General features: G+C 47.5%; 2 non-coding genes and 3 pseudogenes across 2 annotated transcripts; all 5 read right to left on the minus strand.

Moving 5' to 3' along the window:
- Positions 1-208: 208 nt before the first annotated feature.
- LOC139531155 (U5 spliceosomal RNA) lies at positions 209-325 on the minus strand. Its single transcript, XR_011666262.1, has one exon. It is a non-coding gene; the product is annotated as a U5 spliceosomal RNA (small nuclear RNA).
- Positions 326-608: 283 nt separating this feature from the next.
- On the minus strand, positions 609-780 carry LOC139531069 (U2 spliceosomal RNA; annotated as a pseudogene).
- A 9,572-nt stretch (positions 781-10,352) lies between these two features.
- Positions 10,353-10,559, minus strand: LOC139531087 (U2 spliceosomal RNA; annotated as a pseudogene).
- A 353-nt stretch (positions 10,560-10,912) lies between these two features.
- Positions 10,913-11,029, minus strand: LOC139531154 (U5 spliceosomal RNA). Its single transcript, XR_011666261.1, has one exon. It is a non-coding gene; the product is annotated as a U5 spliceosomal RNA (small nuclear RNA).
- A 301-nt stretch (positions 11,030-11,330) lies between these two features.
- LOC139531079 (U2 spliceosomal RNA) lies at positions 11,331-11,499 on the minus strand (annotated as a pseudogene).
- Positions 11,500-22,918: the final 11,419 nt, after the last annotated feature.

Raw genomic sequence — 22,918 nt, forward strand, 5'->3', positions numbered from 1 at the left:
TTACGCCTGGTGCGATTATTTGTTCAAAGCCCTGCAAATACGCCAGTCGTCGTCGTCGGGCTTGAACTCAATTGCCCGAGCGACTACTTTGAGTGGAAAAATACACCGGTCGATCGATCGGTCGGCCCGATTGAAGTCAAACGCCTGAGCAAAAAGTGTCGGCGGTGGGTGTCAACTCTGTCCATTTCTCTTGAAACAAGATATACCGGGCTCTGCCATAAGCAAAGCCCTTCCAAAAATACTTTGAACTCGTAAGTGTTCCTGTCCACGGAAGTCTTTAGTAAAAGGCGAAAGGCTTGTGTGTAATGAAGAGAAACCAGAGTCGTATGGAAGTCAGAGGTTGGGGCCCGAGACGCACTCTAGGCCGGGATCTCGCGGGTGGGTGGTCACCGAACCCACTCTGCCAACTTTTCCAGGGCTGTGGGTAAAAAGTCAGACTCACTCACTCACTCTATCCTGACCAACGTTTTTTGGCGGGAAACGGGGGAACCCATGAAGAGCGCTTCGCCCTACTTTCACTTTGGATGTTTTTTCTTTCCTTTTCTTCTTCTACTTCAGCCAGCTGTTTATATAGCTTTGTGTATTTTCTTTCCTTGACAACGGGAGAAATGTGTTGCACCGTTCCCGGAGGTACTGCAATACCGGGTCGATGCGTGGAGCGGACGGAGCAAGCCCCATTTCCGACTCCCTGTTCGAAAAATCCATTTAATATGTAGTCCCCCGATGGGGGACGTATCAGATATTAAACTGATAAGAACAGATTTTTTGGGGGAAAGTTTTATTTACACATTTCATACACATAAAAACGGCAATAAAGCATAAAACACAGCATTTGAAAGTTACATTTACAAGTTGTTAAAACCAATGAAAACAACCGTGAATAAAAGTACTTTTCTTGTAAAAACCTCAAATCTGTAAAAGCCATTTAAAATGTGTACTAATGATCTAACAAAGGTAAAATGTTTTTTAAGACATGAAAAAACATGTTAAAAAGTCACTTTGCTAAAAGGCTGTCTGTACAGGAGCGGGGTGAGTCCTTATCAAACTCGCCTCATCCTGCTCCTCTGAATAAACCATCGTACCATCCTTCGGGGCCCAGAGGAGATCCCTACCCTAGGCGCCGCAGCGCTGTCAGGCCGTGGCCGCCGGGACCTAGGGTGTTGTGGGGGACCCTTCGCCTGGGGTCGAGGCCCCCTTCCTTCCGTACCACCCCAGGGCTTCCGTGGCTACCATGGCCACTGCCTGGGGGGTGGTCTCTACACTTTTCGCTACTAGCAGGTTACGGGAGGACCACAGTGCTTCCTTCAAGCACGTGAGGGTGGGCCAGAACTTGGTGAAGGCCTTTGATGGAATAGGCCTTCGGCCCACCCCGTACAGCACGAGCTGAGGTGTTAGGTCCTCCCCTGCTGGCACGGAGTGATCAGGGGGCCTGCTTCCTTCCACAGGTCCCTGGCAGCTCTGCACTCTCAGAGCAGGTGCCTCACCGACTCCTCTTGGCCGCAGCCTGGTCGGGGGCACGCGGATGTCCTCGCCATGCCCCGTGAGTGCATAACGGCCCTGACCGGGAGGATCTCGTGGGCGACCATCCAGGACAGGTCCCGATGCCGATTCAGGAGAGCAGGATGGGACACGTTGCGCCAGACCGTTGTGGGCTCGCCTATAGCGAGCCCGCGTACTGGACACACTGGTTCCCGATCCAGCACAAGAGAGAGAAGTGAGCGGTGTTTAGTTAAAACCGTGACTGCTTCTTTTTCCAGTTTAAAATGTCTTAAAAACTTCTGGAGCTGGACGTAGTGCGTGGGTAGCAGGAAAGAGACTGGAGCTCGCAGGTCTACTGGGATCAACCTCAGGGTCCTGAGGTAAGATCCCAGCCAGAACCTTGCGAGGGCCTGAGTCTTGTTGTTGACCGGGGAGGTGGCAAGAGTGAGATGTAACGCTGTATAGCGGCTGCCCAGGAACAAGTAGAGGTCAGGCAAGCCTTTCCCCCCCCTTGGACCTGGGCCTCTTGACCACCTCCCTCCTCAGCCTCTCCCACTTGCTACCCCACAGGAAGTAAAAGAGCATTCGCTCCAGGGCTAAAATACTCCTCCGTGAGGGGATAAAAACAGAACTGATTAATAAAAGCACAGGTAAAATCACAGCTTTAATGATTAAAACCTTGCCCTCAAAAGTCAGCTGTCGTAGTCCCCAAAAACCCATTCTCTGTCTTACTGTCCCCAGGATCCCGCTCCAGTTACCGCTCCCTCCTCCCTCCCTGTCAAACTTTACCCCCAGTACCCTTATGTCCGTCGTTTTGACTGTCAGAGGTAGTCTGGTCAAGTCTGGGTCTAACCACGGTCCGAAAAATTGGGCCTCTGTCTTGTCCCAGAGGCTCGTCCGTACCAGTCAGTCCTATCCAGGGTCCTGTCGACGGATAAAAGGTCGGTACATAAAATATTGACGTCGTCCATGTAAAAAACGCACTTGGCGGTCATCCCCCACTCCCCGGGATACCCACCCCACTGATCTGTTGGTCCCTTCTCAAGACCTGTGCCAGTGGTTCAATGCAGGCCACGAACAGAAGAGGAGATAATGGACAGCCCTGACGGACGCCGCAGTGTACTCCCACTGCTTTTGACAGATGCCCATTTACGAGGATTTTGCTGGTGATGTCCCCGTACAGCAGTCCCACCCAAGCTAAAAACCTGTCCGGGAAACCCATTTTTTGCAGTACCTTAAAGAGGTACTGGTGCGAGACCCGATCAAAGGCTATTTCAAAATCTAAATTTAGGACTACAAGCCGCATGTTTCTGTCTCTCGCATAACAGATGGCATCTCGGATCAGTATCAGGCTGTCCGTGATCTTCCTTCCGGGAACGGCACAGGTTTGGTCCGGGTGGATCACCTCCCCTAAAACAGAAGACATTCTGAGTGTTAAAACCTTGGTAATAAATCACCTCCCCCGGTGATTTACCCCTCTTAAAATGCTTCAGTCCTTTGTCGATTTCTGTCCTCGTCAGGTCTTTTGTCAGGTCGTCTGTGTTGGGTAGAGTCTTGTCGATGTAGGTTAAAATGTCCCCCATAGTCTCTTCACATACATCTTTTACCCCAAACAGTTCCCCATAAAAATCCTCGACCACTTCCTTTATTCCTTCTGTGTCTGTTTTTAAAACCCCATCCTTGTTTTTTAACCCTGTTATTGTCCTACCCTTACTAACTATTTTCTTAAAAAAGTACCTGGTGCACTTCTTCCCCTCTTCTAACCCCCTTACTTTTCTGTTCTGCTAAAAGTGCCATTTCCTTCTTTACTTCTTGGATTTCTTGGTTAAAATCAAGGCCCTGTTGGCATAAATTAAAATACCTTTCCAGTCGCTTTTGCAGTCCCACCATGCGTCAATCTTTTTCTCTGCTTTTTTTCTTTCCTATCTCTCTAAAGAAGGTCCTCGTCGTTCCCTTCACCATTTCCCACCACTGTGCTCGTGTGTCAAAGAAGTCCTGTAGCGTCTGCCACTGGCTGAACTGCTCCCGGTACTGACTAACTACTCTATCATCTTCTAAAAGGGAGCAGTTCAATTTCCAGGGCCCTCTTCCCACAGTCACACCCGAAGTTAGTGAAAGGGTGCACGTCAGCATTACGTGATCTGAGAAGAAAGCAGGGGTTATTCTAGCATCAGTTGGGGGACAGTCCCGGGTAAACAGATAATCAATGCGAGAGGCTCTGGTGCCGTCACCACTGGTCCAGGTGAAGCCCTCCTCTCTTGGATGCGGGGTTTTAAAACAGTCAGCCAGTTTAACTTCTTCAGGCTGCAGGGCGGTGCCGGTACACTTATGACAACATCCAGCTCAAGTGCAGGGCGCGAAATTCAAAATGTATTTTTTTAGAAATATTTAACTTTCACACATTAACAAGTCCAATACAGCATTTGAAAGATAAACATCTTGTGAATCCAGCCAACATGTCCGATTTTTTAAATGTTTTACAGCGAAAACACCACGTATATTTATGTTAGCTCACCACCAAATAGAAAAAAGGACAGACATTTTTCACAGCACAGGTAGCATGCACAAAGCCAACCTAACTAACCAAGATCCAACCAAACTAACCTAGAAACAACTTCATCAGATGACAGTCCTATAACATGTTACACAATAAATCTATGTTTTGTTCGAAAAATGTGCATATTTGAGGTATAAATCAGTTTTACATTGATGCTACCATCACAGCTACCGTCAGATATAGCACCGAAGCAACCAGAGTAATTAGACACCAACGTCAAATACCTAAATACTCATCAAAAACATTCTGAAAAATATATGGTGTATAGCAAATGAAAGACAAAGATCTTGTGAATACAGCCAATATTTCCGATTTTTTAAGTGTTTTACAGCGAAAACACAATATAGCTTTATATTAGCTTACTACAATAGCTAACACACAACAGCATTGATTCCAGGTAATCGGTAGCGATAGCACAGTTCGACAGATATATGAAATATCATCCCAAAATGGGTCCTACTTTTGCTGATCTTCCATCAGAATGTTGTACAAGGAGTCCTTTGTCCAGAACCGTCTTTGTTTGGGTTTAGAAGGACCTCTTTCCCTCTTGAATTAGAAAGCACACTGGCCAAGTGGTGCTAAGCTCTCCATCCTGAACAAAAGCAGACAACGCAACACGCCTAACGTCCCGAATAAATTTCAATAATCTAATAAAACTATATTGAAAAAACATACTTTACGATGATATTGTAACATGTATCAAATAAAATCAAAGCCGGAGATAGTATTCGCCTATAACGACGGCTTTCCAGAAGGCGATTCCAGGTCCAACTTCGCGCTTTCGAAAAAACAAGAAATGGCGGACAAGTCACTCCAAGAGGATTTATTCCACTTCAGACCAAGATAATCCATTCAATTCTTCTCTCACTTCCTCTTGACATCTAGGGGAAGGTGTATGACGTGTATGTATACCAATACGTATCATGCCCATTTATAGGCAAGCGTTTGAACAGAGACCTCGATTTCAGAAATCTCACTTCCTGTCAGGAAGTGGGCTGCAGAAGGAGTTCTGTTTCACTCAGAGAAAAAATTCAAACGGTTTTAGAAACTAGAGAGTGTTTTCTATCCAATAGTAATAATAATATGCATATTGTACGAGCAAGAATTGAGTACGAGGCCGTTTGAAATGGGCACATTTTTCCAAGTTACTCAATACTGACCCTGCAGCCATAAGAAGTTATAATCCCTGCACAGCCCTTGCAATAAAACACTTGACCTGTCTACCTTAAAATCCTCTCCTGCCCCTCTCCTGTCTGCTCTACTTAAAACACAATTCAAATCCCCACCCACCACTAGAGGATCCCTCCCTAGCATGTGGGACTGCAGGTTTTCTAAAAGTGCGCACCGGTCATGTTTGTCATTAAAACCATACACATTTAGCACATTAAAATCAATTGCCTAAAAGAGCACGCCCGCATACCACAACCGTGCTCCCCCTCACCACCACCTGTGGGGTCTTGATTAAAATGGCAACACCGTCGTTCTTGTTAAAATTGGAACCACTCCAAATGGAGGGCCTGTGCTGCCACTTATCCTCCCATTTCCTGTAAGAAGATAAAAAGGGTAGACCACACTCCTGTAATAAAAACACATCTGAGTTAAACCTTTCTAAAAAGGATAAAACCGACTGTGCTCTTGTTGCTGTTTTTACACTCCTCACATTTATAGTGGTGATTTTAAAAGCCATAAAAGGGGTGAGTAAAAACAGTGCTAAAAGAAAAGGCATTGAACAGTTAACCTCTAACGAGCCTCTACCCCGGGTCCGGGATCACCCCTCACCCCCCCACACACTGATTAGCATAGCTAGCATAGCTTCACAAGTAGATAGTAGCATCTAAATATCATTAAATCACAAGTCCAAGACACCAGATGAAAGATACAGATCTTGTGAATAAAGCCACCATTTCAGATTTTTAAAATGTTTTACAGGGAAGACAAAATATGTAAATCTATTAGCTAAACACGTTAGCAAAATACACCACTTTTCTAACTCCATCAGTTTCTTACTACTTCAGGTGCTATCACCAATTCGGCTAAACTAAGATATTGATAGCCACTAACCAAGAAAAAACCTCTTCAGATGACAGTCTGATAACATATTTATGGTATAGGATAGGTTTTGTTAGAAAAAAGTGCATATTTCAGGTAGAAATCACAGTTTACAATTGCACCTACCATCACAAGACGACTAGAATTACTATAGAGAGCAACGTGTATGACCAATTTACTCTTAATAAAACATTTCATAAGAATAGACAAAGCATAGCAATGGAAAGACCCAGATCTTGTGATTCCAGACAATATTTCAGATTTTCTAAGCGTTTTACAGCGAAAACACAATAAATCGATAAGTTAGCATACCACATGTGAAAACGTTACCAGAGCATCGATTCCAGCCAAAGAGCGCTATAACGTAATCACCGCCAAAATATATTAATTTTTTCACTAACCTTCTCAGAATTCTTCCGATGACACTCCTGTAACATCATTTTACAACATACATATACAGTTTGTTCGAAAATGTGCATATTTAGCCATACAAAACCGTGGTTACACAATGAAAATACTAGGAAATCAAGCCTCAAAATGTCTGACTTCATCTTTGAGTGATCTAGTTTAATTGAAAGCTAATCATATACTTGACTAAAAAATACAGGGTTGACAGGAATCGAAAGACAAATTAGTTCTTAATGCAATCGCTGATTTACATTTTTTAAATTATCCTTACTTTTCAATACAGGTTGCGCCAAGCGAAGCTATAGCAAACAAGATGGCGACATAAACGTTTAACATTTATCGACAGAAACACGATTTATCATCATAAATTGTTCTTACTGTGAGCTGTTCTTCCATCAGAATCTTGGGCAAAGAATCCTTTCTTGGGTCGAATCTTCTTTTGGTCGATAGATGTCCTCTGTCCTTCGAAATATCCACTAACGATCGAACGGGACCCCGAAACGTGTCCAAAGTTTCAGAGTGCACAACAAAGAAATTCCTCAAAATCGCACTAAACGGATATAAATTGCTATAAAACGGTTCAAATTAACTACATTATGATGTTTTTAACAACTATAACGACTGAAAACATGACCGGAGAAATATCACTCTCTAAACAACGATTTGGAAGGAGGCAGGTCTGATGTCCATTTTGCGCATGACGCATGCAGGAAGAGAGCGGTACTTCTATGTTTTCGTGTTTTATAGTGGCTCTGATTGCGCAATCGAATCCATTCAAAACGTGATGACGTACTGACACCCAGAGGAAGACGTAGGCAGTGTCGGTTTCTCTATAGCATCTACTGGCACCTTAAAACCGATCCCAGATCAGGGGTAAAAATTTCTGAAATCTGACTCCCTGTCAGGAAAAGTGATGTAGAAGTAGTTCTGTACCACTCAGAGACAAAATTCCAACGGCTATAGAAACTAGAAAGTGTTTTCTATCCAATAATAACAATAATATGCATATTGTACGATCAAGAATTGAGCACGAGGCAGTTTAATTTGGAGACCAAAAAATGCTAATGCGGAACAGCACCCCCTATAGTTGCAAGAAGTTAAAAGGGGGTTACTTTTCTGGTGATTTCTCTCTCCGGGGTAAAGGGGGTTGGAAGGGAGAGGAGGTTAAAACAGGACTTAAAAAGGAGACTTGATTGGGGGAGTTGGAGGGGAAGGTTCTGGGTTCTTCCTCCCCCTGGGAGCTCTCCCGTTCCACCTTTCCCTTTTTTTCATCACCCTGTTCGGTTTCAGAGAGCTCCTCAGCATTTCTTTTACGTGGAGGGAGGTGTTCCTCCAGAGTCTCCCCCCCTTCTCCCGTATCGCCTGACACCGTCTCCATGGTGCTTTCCGACACCGTCCCTATAATGTCTGACCCACTTGGGGAGTTTTGGCTAAAAATCTCTCCAGAGCCGTCTTTCTCGGCCCTTTCTCCTTCAGGGGTCAAATTAGTCTGGGGCAGGGGGATTGGGGTGGGGAGGGTTTTGTCCTCTCCTCCCACTTCTTCCACCACTGTACCTTCCGCGCCCTCCACTACAGCCACCACCTCCACTACCACTGGCTGCACAACTGCCTCCTCCACCACCCCTGCCGGCTCCACTACTGCCTCCTCCACCACTACAATCAATCAATCAATCAATTTTATTTTATATAGCCCTTCGTACATCAGCTAATATCTCGAAGTGCTGTACAGACACCCAGCCTAAAACCCCAAACAGCTAGTAATGCAGGTGTAGAAGCACGGTGGCTAGGAAAAACTCCCTAGAAAGGCCAAAACCTAGGAAGAAACCTAGAGAGGAACCAGGCTATGAGGGGTGGCCAGTCCTCTTCTGGCTGTGCCGGGTGGAGATTATAACAGAACTATGCCAAGATGTTCAAAAATGTTCATAAGTGACAAGCATGGTCAAATAATAATCATGAATAATTCAGTTGGCTTTTCATAGCCTGTCATTAAGAGTTGAAAACAGCAGGTCTGGGACAGGTAGGGGTTCCGTAACCGCAGGCAGAACAGTTGAAACTGGAATAGCAGCAAGGCCAGGCGGACTGGGGACAGCAAGGTGTCATCATGCCCGGTAGTCCTGACGTATGGTCCTAGGGCTCAGGTTCCCAGAGAGAAAGAGAGAACGAGAGAATTAGAGAGAGCATACTTAACTTCACACAGGACACTGGATAAGACAGGAGAAGTACTCCAGGTAACCAACTGACCCTAGCCCCCCGACACAAACTACTGCAGCATAAATACTGGAGGCTGAGACAGGAGCGGTCAGGAGACACTGTGGCCCCATCCGAAGAAACCCCCGGACAGGGCCAAATAGGAAGGATATAACCCCACCCACTTTGCCAAAGCACAGCCCCCGCACCACTAGAGGGAAATCCTCAACCACCAACTTACAATCCTGAGACAAGGCCGAGTATAGCCCACAAAGGTCTCCACCACAGCACAAACCAAGGGGGGGCGCCAACCCAGACAGGAAGATCACGTCAGTAACTCAACCCACTCAAGTGACGCACCCCTCCTAGGGACGGCATGAAAGAGCACCAGCAAGCCAGTGACTCAGCCCACTACAGGCTCCTCCACCACTACCTCGGCAACTGCCGTTCCAGCCCTCTGGCACTCGGAAGCCCGGTACGCAGACGCCCCCTCCCTCCTTCCAGCCTTGACCCTGTTGGCCCAGGAGGAGAGGCAGTCGCGGATGAGGTGGGACCGCTCGCCACAGAGGTTGCACGACCTTTCGTTCGTGCTCTCCTCGTAGCGGTGGCCCACCTCCCGGCACTTCATGCAGACAACCTTTTGACAGGCGTCTGCAAGGTGGCCATGTTCACCAAACTTACGGCACGGCTTGGGTTGGTCCTGGTAGTGAACATGGCCCCTGTTCTCTCCGAGGACTATGGTGGATGGGATGGCTTTCAACCCACCATAGTCCCCAGGGTCCTCCCTTTGCTGAACAGTGACCCGAGGAGACTAGCAGGCTCTGCTAGGCAATGCTAACCAGGGCCTACCAGTACCACGGGACACACAACAACCTATCTAGCACAGCACCAAACTAATCTTATCAACAATGGGAAAGGAAGGAGGAGACACGAGGGGATTTATTATTATTTTTTTAAATTTTCACAAAGGGAAGGGCACAAAAGGGAGAGACAAAAATAAACCACACAAACTATACAAAGGCTAGCAGGCCACGACAGCAGGCCAGGCTAAGCTTACCTGCTAGCAAGCCCACAAGCCAAGAAGCCTTACAACAAAACAAACAAGGCACACAAACCAAAAAGGGGAGACAAACTAGGAGGTAAGACTAAAGAACAAACAAAATACTTAAGGTAAACGGGAATGAGGGTGTAAAAGGGAAATGAAAACACACTGACTAAACAACACCTGCCAAATTTGAGGGACGAGGAAGCTAGCAAGCCTCACCAGCAGGCCAGACTAAGCTAACCAGCTAGCAGGCTAGCCAGCAAAAAAGGTCCCCCAGTTGACAACACAAAACAGCAAGAAAATAAGACAAAGGACAATGTAGGGGATAAACTAAAGGGTACAAGGTGGATAGGGACAAGGGGAACAAAGAAACTGCAGTCAAACAAACAACAAACAAAGCCTGCCACGCCTAAAAGGGCCAGGAGGCTAGCAGGCCAAGCTAAGACTAGCAGGCCCACAAGCCAGAAAGCCACCCCAGCTAGCAGACAACACAAAACTCAAAACAGTGGGAAGAGCTAAAGGTGGGGGAGGGTAGGATACAAGGGGGAGGAGAGATGCAAAACAGGACAAACAAGGGGGAAAATGAAATAAGAAAGAAAAGGACCAGAGGGCCTTTAAACTCGCCCTACAGGTGCTGGTGCAGTAGTCCACCACCAAAACCACCACCTAACCCAGGACAAAGAAAAACAATGGTGAAACAATACAACAATAATAATGATTTTAAACAAAAATAAATAGCACAATTTCCCGGGCGCCCTCCGATCGCTTCTCTGATCAAGTGCAGCACTGACAAAGTAACTACACTTGATCTGAGCCAAAAGGCCGAGAAGCGATAACCCACAAATGGACTCCAGCACCCGCCGGGCACCCGAGGGTCTCGGCAGACTTTGGCGGTTTGGCAAAAGGTGGCTCCTCCTCCCCACCCACCCAACCTTTCCCTGGCGACAGACGCAGGCAGGCAGGCGGGTGTTTTTTTTTTTTAAGTCGCCAATGCGTCATTAAGTCACTAGCTCTTTACGCCTAGTGCGACGACTATTTGTTCAAAGCCCGGCAACTCAATTGCCCTTAGCGACTACTTTGAGTGGAAAAATACACCGGTCCGATTCTAAGTCAAACGCATGAGCAAAAAGTCTCTGCGGCGGCGGCGTCATCATCTCTGTCACTTTCTCTTGAAACAACATATAGCGGGCTCTGCCAGAAGCAAAGCCCTTCCAAAAATACTTGGAACTCATAAGTGTTCCTCTCCACGGAAGTCTTTAGTAAAAGGCGAAATGCTTGTGCGTAATGAAGAGGAACCAGAGTCGTATGGAATTCAGAGGTCGGGGCCCGAGACACACTCTAGGCCGGGAGCTCGCGGGTGGGTGGTCACCCAACCCACTCTGCCAACTTTTCCAGGGCTGTGTGTGAGTAAAAAGTCACAGACAGACTCACTCACTTCACTCACTCACTATCCTGACCAACTTTTTATTTAAGTAAAATGACGGGAAACGGGGGAACCCACGAAGAGAGCTTCGCCCTACTTTCACTTTGGGTGTTTCTTCTTTTTCTTCTGCTGCTAGCTGTTTAGATAGTTTGTGTCTTTTTTTGTCCTTGACAACGGGAGAAATGTGTTGCGCCGTTCCCGGAGGTACTGCAATACCGGGTCGATGCAAGCCCCATTTCCGACTCCCTGTTCGAAAAATCCATTTAATATGTAGTCCCCCGATGGGGGACGTGTCAGATATTAAACTGATAAGAAAAGATTGTTGTTGTTTTTTTGAAAAAAATAATTTATTACGTTCAATACCATTTCATTTTTACAAAATCATATTTTAGCAATCAAAATCAAATAATGGCATTATTTTAAATCTATTTACAAAATGAATCAAAAAACAAAAACCCTCAGGGGAGCATCATCCCTCCCCGTCATACCTAACCAGTACCTTTCCCTATCTCCTTGTCCCTAATCTATACCCTTACATCTCTAAATTAATCCCAGCCATAAACCCCCTTTCCACCTCTCCCGAGCAGCATGCTGCCCCCACTTCAACTCCTCCCTCTTCATCCTCCCCCTCAAATCTTCTTCCACCCTCCTTACTATCCCTTCCACCCCCCAATCTCTCCCTGTCTTGACCAAATTCTGCCTGGCTTCCCACAGCCCCCATTTAAAGAGACTCATGAGAAGCCAGAGCAGAAACCTATCCCCATCAGTCCCCCTTGCTCTCCCTACACCTCTCTCTAATCTCGCCCACGTCAATACAAAATCACCTCTAACAATGCCTAACACAACCCTTGCCCTAGCCCATACTGCTCCGGCAAAGGCACAGTCCCAAAAGGCATGACGCACAGTCTCCTCCCTGCCACAAGAGGATCTTGGACAGGTGGGGGATCGCGCCAAACTATGCCGGTACATGATGGAACGTACCGGCAAGCACTTGTGGAGGCTCAACCAATTCAGGTCCTTGAGCCCGTTGTCCAGGCCCCGCGCCTGTACTCCCTCCCAGACCACTGCCGAGATACCCACTACAGGAGCCGGACTCCCTGCCTGTCTGACCTCCTCGTACAGGTGCCTGTGGTCTAAACCTACTCGGGCAACTTCAACCTCGGGGTGCGCACGCGGCCGCATGACCAAAATGCCACGGCAGCTGTTCCGCCCGAGGACCCGTGTTAGACCACACCATTACGCTTCTCGCCTGGTACTAGAAGAACACCCGCAGGAGGTAACCGGACGGGTGTATTACCGGCTGAGCAAGCTCCGTCAACAGAAAATAAACAAAAATTGCGTCCAGCTTGAGGGGGAGATGTGGTACCTCCCTCCCCGTTGGGACAGAGCATGCGTGCCCTGGCGACCAACTCGTACCTGCCACCCCACATGAACTGAAACACAAGCCTCACTAGAGGCCTCCTCAGACAAGCCGGCAATGGGTAGATGTACGCCAAATACAAGAGAGACGGCAATACATCCACCTTGAGAACCAGGACCTTGCCTATAAAAGACAAAGACCTAGCCCTCCACATCGCTAGCTTCCTCTGTACCACTGCGATACCCCTGTTCCAGTTCAGCGTCGCTGAGCCGGAGGTCTCAAAATGGACCCCGAGAATCTTCAGGGCCCCGTTAGAGAGACAACCCCCCCAGGCACATCCGTCCTAACGCGCCATCTTCCGAAATACTTAACGGAAGACTTTGCATGGTTAAGAACCACTCCCGACGCTCGGGTGAAATCCCCAATAATGGCAAGGGACCTTGTCAGGCACGAGTCCTTGCAAAGCAGCAAGGAAGTGTCGTCGGCGTACTGCGTCATCTTAACACGCAGCCCGCCACTTCCAGGGATCAACAAGCCCTCCACCCCTGTGTCTGCCCTAATGGCAGCCCCCAGAGGCTCCATGTACAGAACAAAAAGGAGAGCCGAGAGCGGGCACCCCTGCCTGACCCCCTGAAGAGAGGTCAAAAACATCACCCATGTGACTGTTTACGCTTACCCGGCACCCCGATCCGATATATAATGTACGGATCCATCCTATAAACTTCTCCCCAAAACCTAATCTACCTAACACTCTGAAAAGAAAAGATCTATTCACGCGATCAAAGGCTTTCGCCTGATCAAGCGCTGCTACCATTAAAGGCAGACCTCTATCTTCTACCCAAGCGATGGAGTCCCTAATCAACTGTAGGTTCCATCTAATAGAGCGTCCCTCTACCCCGCACGTCTGATCCTCATGGACGACGTAGGGAAGGGCTGTGCGCAAACGATCCGCTAAGACCTTTGCTAGCAGTTTATAATCCACACACAGCATGGTCAACGGCCGCCAGTTGCCGAGGTCAGTTGCTTCCCCCTTCTTATAAAGAAGTGACAGCACACCAACCGCCATTGATCCCCACGGGACCCCCGTCTCAAGGATGGCCTTCAAGACTTCGAGGACCACCGGTCCAAGAATACCCCAAAACTTGAGGTAAAACTCAGCCGGCAGCCCATCCATCCCAGGCACCTTCCCTTTTCCCATCCTCCTAAGGGCGCTCTCAACCTCTTCTAGGGAGATCTGAGCCTCCATCACGTCTCTAATGCCCTCCGGCCCTCGCCGGGACAAGTGTTCTAAAAACACCTTTCCCTGCTCTACATCTATTACCCTCTCCTTAAAAAACCCTCGGAAATGGTCAGTACAGTACAGTACTAACCATTTAGTACATTGCATTACCTTCCTACTCTGTCTGGCCCTAACCGACTTAAAGAACATAGCGGAACAAGTCTCATTATGTTCTAAAAAGCCATTATGCGCCCGCTCGAGGAAAACTCGAGCTTTCCGCTCCTGCAGCTCCCTGAGCTGCGCCTTCAGGGCTGTGAATCTCTCCCAGTCAATCGACCCGCCGAGGTTGCCTGCCTCGTACTCGAGTTCGAGCAACCTTTGGATACCATCTACCTCCCTCCATTCCTCCCTTTTTTTCCTCTTACAATATCCTATTATAAAAATCCTAATCCTCACCTTGACTAAATCCCACCACTCCAACACCCCCTCGCACATGGACCGGAGGCCTTCAAGCCCCCGAAATAAACCAAAAAAGGCGTCAACGAAAGCTTTCTCTTCCAGCACATCCCGATCTAACTTCCAGTACCCCCTACCGAAGAGGCAGACTGGCGACCCCACCTGCAGGAGCACCCCGTCGTGATCCGAAAAGAAAACAGGCACCAGCCGCCCAGACAACTGACCCAAAGACCTGGATACAAAAATATAGTCGAGCCTCCGCGCAACCCCCCTGGAGTTGCGCCATGTAGGACCGGCCATTGTCGGAGTCGAGTGCAGGCCACCATCAACCAGGCCATGGCAAGCCATTAGCCCGGTGATGGCCCCTGCACTACTATCCCCTCCTACCCCTAAATCTATATTAAAATCTCCCCCTATCACCAAGTGCCTATTTGTAACACACAGGGGAGTCAGACAGTCCACCATCTCCCTCCTGTCTGCCGCCACCTGTGGCCCATACACCACCACTAACCTATACCTACTATTCCTAAAAGTGATATCCACCCCCAAAACCCTCCCCTGCATCACAACAAAAGTGCCCTCTAATTTTACTTCCCTATTCCCAAACAAAATCCCCACCCCCGTTGAATGAACCCCACCTATACCCCAAACTGACTCCCCCTTATCCCACTCCCTCCTAAACCTATCAACATCCCCTCCATCCCTCAGGTGAACCTCCTGTAAAAAACAAACATCAAAACCCACCCCTTCCAAAAAACTAAAAACCGCCCTCCTCTTAACAAAGTCCCTCAAACCCCTTACATTTAAACTAAACAAATTAACAGACATATTCGTAAATAAAACAACATCTCAACCCCCCACATAAAAAAAACAACAAAAAAAAACAGGAGACTCACCCGATGCTCCCCTGCTCCATTTCATCCGGCAGGGACGTCCTCTCCTCTCCTGACGCCCCCCCGCCCTCCATCCCTCCACTCCAGGATGCATGCCTGGTGTTAGCCATTGGAGTGCCCTGCCTCCTGGGTTCCCCCCCAACACCCTCCAAAACTCCCTCCCTGTAGGCCTCTGGGCTGAGACTAGTGGACTCCATCTCCCCAGACAGGAGTTGAGGTCCCCCCCCCAGCTCGACAACCCAAACCCTCCCCCCATGTATTTGGGGCTGAGGCAAACAGCGTGCCTATAGAATGTCTTCTTCTCGCCCCCATCCCTCGCTTAGCCTCCCTCTCCCTCCCCTCATCATCCTTCAAGCTCGCTCTCTTCTTCTCTGCCCTCTTCAGAGATGACGGCAAAAGGGTGACTTCTTCCCTCATCCCCACCATCCCCTCTGTCCTCTCCCTCCTCTCTTCCATCATCTCTTCCGCCCGGGTGCTCCCCCACTCCTTCAGCGTTCCGTCCTCCACCTTCTTCTTTGCTCCGTCACCTCCTTCCTCCTCCTCACCTTCCACCTCCTTCGCCTTCTCTTCTCTTCTCCTCTCTCCTTTCTTTGCCTTCTTCCTTCCATCCTCTTCCCGTGCTGTCTTTTTCTGTGCCATTACTGTCATCCGCATCCTTCCTTTCTCTTCTCCCCCCATCTCCAGCTGCAGACGCGTACGACCTTTGACGAGCCGGGCAATCACGCCACAGGTGCTCTTTAGAGCCACACCCGTGGCAAGCCTTGGGCTCGTCACACTCACCAGCCTCGTGCTCTCCTGACCCACAAAACCTGCACTTTCTTATGTCGCACGAGGCCATTACATGGCCGTAGGCCATACACCGCCTGCAGAACGGAGGCTGACGGTCATAAAACAATGTCCCCCTGTCAGCCCCCAAGGAGAACATCGCCGGAGGATGGAGGTAGCCACCCAATCCCTTCGGGTCCTCCCTGAGAAGCACCTGGAACCCTCTCCTCCCGTTCCAGAATCCCAGGGAGTCCCTGAGGTGCCTCGCTGAGGATTGCGGATTATACATATTGACGTTGACCACCCTGAAATTGTTCTTTGCCAGGCTGGTCACCTCGTAATGGCACAGGGGTCTCTCTTTTCCAGCTTCTCTCGCCTTCCTCAATATCTCGTCGTGCTTCTCCTCCTTGTGCAGCGTCACGTCGAATGCTCCCTCCATTGGATTCGCTTGGAGGCATAGCACGTCCTTTACTTCCAGCTTCAGGATCCCCATAAGAATGGTTCTCCGAAAGTCTCTCTTCCAAACTGCTCCATCTCTTTATCCCTCCAAGCGAATCGCACTGTGTTGGCCATCCCAATTCCTGGTACCATCTTGCTGGAAGAGTTGCGTGCCATTTCCGCCCTGGACAATGACACGCTTCTCAAAAAAACACGGAAACGCAAAATCCGATTCCCACCAAAAACAAAATTTTCCTCCCTCCGGGCTTCCTTCGACCTTCTGACTCAGCGGGCTTTGGGGCACCTCGGTACCAAGCTTGATCTGAGCCAAAAGGCAGAGAAGCGATAACCCACAAATGGGGTTGTGGGGGACCCTTCGTCTGGGGTCGAGGCCCCCTTCCTTCCGTACCACCCCAGGGCTTCCGTGGCTACCATGGCCACTGCCTGGGGGGTGGTCTCTACGCTTTTCGCTACCAGCAGGTTACGGGAGGACCACAGGGCGTCCTTCAGGCACGTGAGGGTGGGCCAGAGCTTGGTGAAGGCCTTCGATGGAATAGGCCTTCGGCCCACCCCATACAGCACGAGCTGAGGCGTTAGGTCCTCCCCTGCTGGCAGACACGGGGTGATCAGGGGGCCTGCTTCCTTCCACAGGTCCCTGGCGGCTCTGCACTCCCAGAGCAGGTGCCTCACCGACTCCTCTTGGCCGCAGCCTGGTCGGGGGCACGCGGATGTCCTCGCCATGCCCCGTGAGTGCATAACGGCCCTGACCGGGAGGATCTCGTGGGCGACCATCCAGGACAGGTCCCGGTGCCGATTCAGGAGAGCAGGATGGGCCACGTTATGCCAAACCGTTGTGGGCTCGCCTATAGCAAGCCTGCGTACTGGACACACTGGTTCCCGATCCTGCACAAGAGAGAGAAGAGTTTAGTTAAAACCGTGACTGCTTCTTTTTCCAGTTTAAAATGTCTTAAACATTTCTGGAGCTGGGAGCAGGAAAGAGACTGGGGCTCGCAGGTCGACTGGGATCAGCCTCAGGGTCCTGAGGTAAGATCCCAGCCAGAACCGTGCGAGGGCCTGGGTCTTGTTGTTGACCGGGGAGGTGGCAAGAGTGAGATGTAACGCTGTATAGCGGCTGCCCAGGAACAAGTAGAGGTCAGGCAAGCCTTTCCCCCCCTTGGACTTGGGCCTCTTGACCACCTCCCTCCTCAGCCTCTCCCACTTGCTTCCCCACAGGAAGTAAAAAAGCATCCGCTCCAGGGCTAAAAGACTCCTTCGTGGGGGGATAAAAACAGAACTGATTAATAAAAGCACAGGTAAAATCACAGCTTTAATGATTAAAACCTTGCCCTCAAAAGTCAGCTGTCGTAGTCCCCAAAAACCCAGTCTCTGTCTTACTGTCCCCAGGATCCCGCTCCAGTTACCGCTCCCTCCTCCCTCCCGGTCAAACTTTACCCCAGTACCCTTATGTCCGTCGTTTTGACTGTCAGAGGTAGTCTGGTCAAGTCTGGGTCTAACCACGGTCCGAAAAATTGGGCCTCTGTCTTGTCTCTGTTCAGTTTCGCCCCAGAGGCTCGTCCGTACCAGTCGGTCCTGTCCAGGGTCCTGTCGACGGATAAAAGGTCGGTACATAAAATGTTGACGTCGTCCATGTAAAAAACGCACTTGGCGGTCATCCCCCCACTCCCCGGGATACCCACCCCACTGATCCGTTGGTCCCTTCTCAAGACCTGTGCCAGTGGTTCAATGCAGGCCACGAACAGAAGAGGAGATAATGGACAGCCCTGACGGACGCCGCAGTGTACTCCCACTGCTTTTGACAGATGCCCATTTACGAGGATTTTGCTGGTGATGTCCCCGTACAGCAGTCCCACCCAAGCTAAAACCCTGTCCGGGAAACCCATTTTTTGCAGTACCTTAAAGAGGTACTGGTGCGAGACCCGATCAAAGGCTTTTTCAAAATCTAAATTTAGGACTACAAGCCGCATGTTTCTGTCTCTCGCATAACAGATGGCATCTCGGATCAGTATCAGGCTGTCCGTGATCTTCCTTCCGGGAACGGCACAGGTTTGGTCCGGGTGGATCACCTCCCCTAAGACAGAAGACATTCTGAGTGTTAAAAAAGTTTACAATCAAAGTTTAAAAGAGTAATCGGTCTCCAGTTCTTCAGGTCAGTCCTGTCGTTTTTCTTATATAAAAGAGTCACGATCCCCACTCTAAAACTGTCAGGTAGTCTGTCCAGATGTTCAAAGTCAGTAAAAACAGTCAGAAGTTCGTCGGCTAAAACATCCCAAAAGGTCAGATAAAACTCCAAAGGGAGGCCGTCCTCCCCCCGGTGATTTACCCCTCTTAAAATGTTTCAGTCCTTGGTCAATTTCTGTCCTCGTCAGGTCTTTTGTCAGGTCGTCTGTGTTGGGTAAGGTCTTGTCAATGTATGTTAAAAGGTCCCCCATCGTTTCTTCACATACTTCTTTTACCCCAAACAGTTCCCTGTAAAAATCCTCGACCACTTCCTTTATTCCTTCTGTGTCTGTTTTGAAAACCCCATCCTTGTTTTTTAACCCTGTTATTGTCCTACCCTTACTAACTATTTTCTTAAAAAAGTACCTGGTGCACTTCTCCCCCTCTTCTAATTCCCTTTCTTTACTTCTTAAAATAACCCCCTTTTCTGTTCTGCTAAAAGTGCCATTTCCTTCTTTACTTTGATTTCTTGGTTAAAATCAAGGCCATGTTGGCATAAATTAAAATACCTTTCCAGTCGCTTTTGCAATCCCACCATGCGTCGATCTTTTTCATGTTCAATGTCATGTAGCTCACTCATTTTTGAAGTTATCTGTCTAAAACTTTGCTCAGCTATTGTTGCCGTCTTATGTTCTTCATTCAAATCATCCACAGCATCCTATCTGTATGTTTGGCTGTTCTTGGTCATTTGAAAGAATGATTCAGCAACAATAAAAAACAGAAAACATATGCTTAATTCCTTGTATTGTCTTCTACCAGATCTATTGTGTTATATTCTCCTACATTCAATTCACATTTCCACAAAATTCAGAGTGTTTCCTTTCAAATGATACCAAGAATATGCATATCCTTGCTTCTGAGCCAGAGCTACAGGCATTTAGATTAGGGTATGTCTTTAAGGTGGAAATTGAGAAGGGGGGGTGCCCCAAAGAAGTTAAATTGTTTTAAATTGCTTCCAGGCACCACGGTTGCTGAGGTTGGATGGGGTCTGGTGATTTGGTTGGGTTGGTATCATGGGCATCCGGCGGGCATCTTACCTTTATGGTTTGTATAATATTTTGTGTCTGAACCATTATTAGTTAGGGTTTTTGATCAGTTGTATTGGCGTATTTGTGTGGTTGTGGGTTTTGTTTTCAGGTCTTTGTTAGTTCCTGATTTTCATTGGGTTGTTACACTCCCTCGGTTTCCCTGCCTCTGTTTATATTTGCAGATTGGGGACAGGTGGAGCTGATTGGGTCATTAAGGTGACAAGTTGCACCTGGGTTTGGGATCAACTAGGTGATAAAAGGTCCTGGTGCCCAGTCCTGCCTCTTTCTCTCTCTCCACAAGCACTATTTTGTTTTATGATCTGGTTGATTGTTTTTGATTAGGTGCACCTTTAACACTTACACACATTTTACCTTCATCCATGCATCTCCATTACATCCCTCACGTGCCTACTTTCACACTTCACAAGATAGTTATCTTGTTCAAATCTAGGCTAAGCACTATGACTCCCTCAACAGTCATATGTCGAACAACATTCCTTATTGTACAAGTAAAATCCATAATATCCCTCCCAGGAACACTGTACGTCTGACTCAGATATGATACTCCCCATCACTTTATTAACACTGTTAGCTAAAACCCTTGCCAAAATCTTACCAGTATTCCGTAAACTTAAAGGCCTAAAATGTTCCAGCTTCTCCCTGCTCCATATTTTCTTGAACTACATGTGCCTGTTTCAACAATGCAGGTGGTAAAATATCCACATTGATGATAAAACTCACTTTTCAGCCCATCTGATCCCGGACTTTTTTCCCTATTACTGGCCAAGATAGCCTCCCGTATCTCCTTAACTGTCATACATTTTTCGTTCAGCATCAGATATTTTAGCATCAATAAAACCTCACCTCACTACAGCCTTGATCGCCACCCCCCATTGCCCCATACATGCACTCTTTTCAAAGTTATGTACAGCAGCATGAGCTTCCATAAAGCCTGCCTCATCCTAATCCTCATCAACTTTTTCCAGCTCAATGTTAAGTCGTTTATTCAAAGCTATATGCTCCCTCTTTCAAAGAAAAATCCTCTGTCTTGCATAGTCAACACTCTACCCTCTAATCTTCTCTTTTAGACCCTCCCACCGCAATCCAATATTAACACATTTAAAATCACTCAACATTTCTCTGTTTAATACAATCGGCAATCATATCAATACATTTTTCTTCTTTTAGTAGCTCAGCATTCAAACACCATACACCACGCCCTCTAGTAGGCACACCATGATCCAGCAGGAACCCAAGAGAGGCATGATCACTTACATTTAAATCATACCTAATCTTGTGAACATATTGCACCACATTTAAAGCCGCTAACCATTAATCAATGTGGCTTTGCCTGAGACAGTTTAAAACAACCTGCTTCCTCGAGAAAGCTCTCACCTGGATGCATACCCCGACATACATCACTCAATGATCCCTCATTACCCCCAGCAAGACTAGCTTAGACGGATCGGAGCGCAACAATGCATGTTTAGTCAAACGAACGTTAAAAACCCCCAACGTATATAGTTAGCCACACAATTTTGCTCAAGTGACTGAACAAACACGGCTCGGTCAATCTCATTATTGGGTGCATAAACGTTCTAAAAATGTAACACTTAAAAGCTTACACTCAACTGTGCACTTCCCTAATATTCTGTACACTATCCCGCTCAATTCAAATTGCAACCCCACATGTTCTCTCACTACCATTATTAAAATAAACCAAATCCATCCACCGCTTTCTTATTCTATCCATCATACTGTCAGTCCAGTGTCTCTTGAAGGCATAAAATATCAGCCTGAAGTAGGCTTCCTGTCTGGTCTAACTTTTCCATATGTCTTAGTCCATTAATATTGACAGACATATGACTCACCATGAGTAGGAGTATGATGTTTATTATTTCCATCATCAAGACCCAGTCTTTTTCTTCTTCTTGACCTGCCTCCTTTCCTTCGCTTCTTTTCTCGACCTTTGGACTTCATCCAAGGACACGTCACCCACAGGCTGAATACAAATTCGGCACACTTTAACCTCACTAGGGTATGTGGGGCGGTAGCGTCCCACCTCGTCAACAGCCAGTGAAACTGTAGGGCGCCAAATTCAAAACAACAGAAATCCCATAATTAAAATTCCTCAAACATACATGTATTTTACACCATTTTAAAGATACACTTGTTGTAAATCCAGCCACAGTGTCCGATTTCAAAAAGGCTTTACGACGAAATCAAACCAAGCGATTGTTAAGTCAGAGCCAAGTCACAGAAAAAGTAAGCCATTTTTCAGCCAAAGAGAGGAGTCACAAAAAGCAGAAATATAGATAAAATTAACCTGTTATGGCTGCAACCTTTGTTCTCAATTTCTGCCTGAAGACAGATTAGGGTATAACTGCCTGTAGCTCAGCTCCAGAAGCAAGGATATGTATATTCTTGTTATCATTTGAAAGGAAACATTCTGAAGTTTGTGGAAATGTTAATTGAATGTAGGAGAATATAACACAATAGATCTGGTAGAAGAAAATACAAGGAAATAAACATACGTTTTTGTTTTTTATTGTTGTAGCATCATCTTTCACATGTACTGGAATAGCCAAACAGTTAGATAGGATGCTGGGGACAATTTAGATGGACAACACAAGAGGGCAACTGTAGTTGTGCAAAGTTTTAGACTGATAACTTCAGGAATGGGTGAGCTACATGACATTTAGCATGAAGTCACCCAGGTGTCCCACACAAGTTGCCCAAATGTGCCCAAGTGGCCGAATTGGTGAAATGACCTATAACTATATATAACAGTGCAAATAACTATATACAACATATCAAAAAGCAATTCTAAACACACACAAAAAAAAATAGAAATATTAGAAATAAAAATAAAAACAGGGGTAGAGCCTTTAGAAGTCCTCTACACAATATTTTTCTGCCTGTGCCATGTCCCATAGCAGTCTCTTTCTGAGGTAAAGCAGAGACAAACTGAACACGTGGTGCAGATGATGGGGGACTTCATGTGACACAGAACACAACGCCGCCTCCATGCTGTGGCCTTTTGTCCATGAGGCACAGTCATGCCTGCAGTAATGAACTGTGGCATATGAACACCACTGGAGGCAGGAGTAGAGGGGGCAGAGGTAGAGGGGGCAGAGGTAGAGGGGGCAGAGCGTGATGCAGTGGGCTTTGTGCGATAGGCAGCAAGCTCCTTGATGAGCAGCTCCCTGAAGGCTAGCTGTGCGATGGGGGGCTGTCCACAGCTCTTCGCCATTTCCTTCTGCAGGATGAAGGAATTCACCACAGCAATGTCAATGAAGTGGTAAAACAATGTTTTGTACCACCTCTTGGTTTTATGAAGAACATTATAGTACCCTATCAGTGCGTCTGATAG

The sequence above is a fragment of the Salvelinus alpinus genome, chromosome 9, assembly GCF_045679555.1.
Source record: "Salvelinus alpinus chromosome 9, SLU_Salpinus.1, whole genome shotgun sequence".
Taxonomy (NCBI): domain Eukaryota; kingdom Metazoa; phylum Chordata; class Actinopteri; order Salmoniformes; family Salmonidae; genus Salvelinus; species Salvelinus alpinus.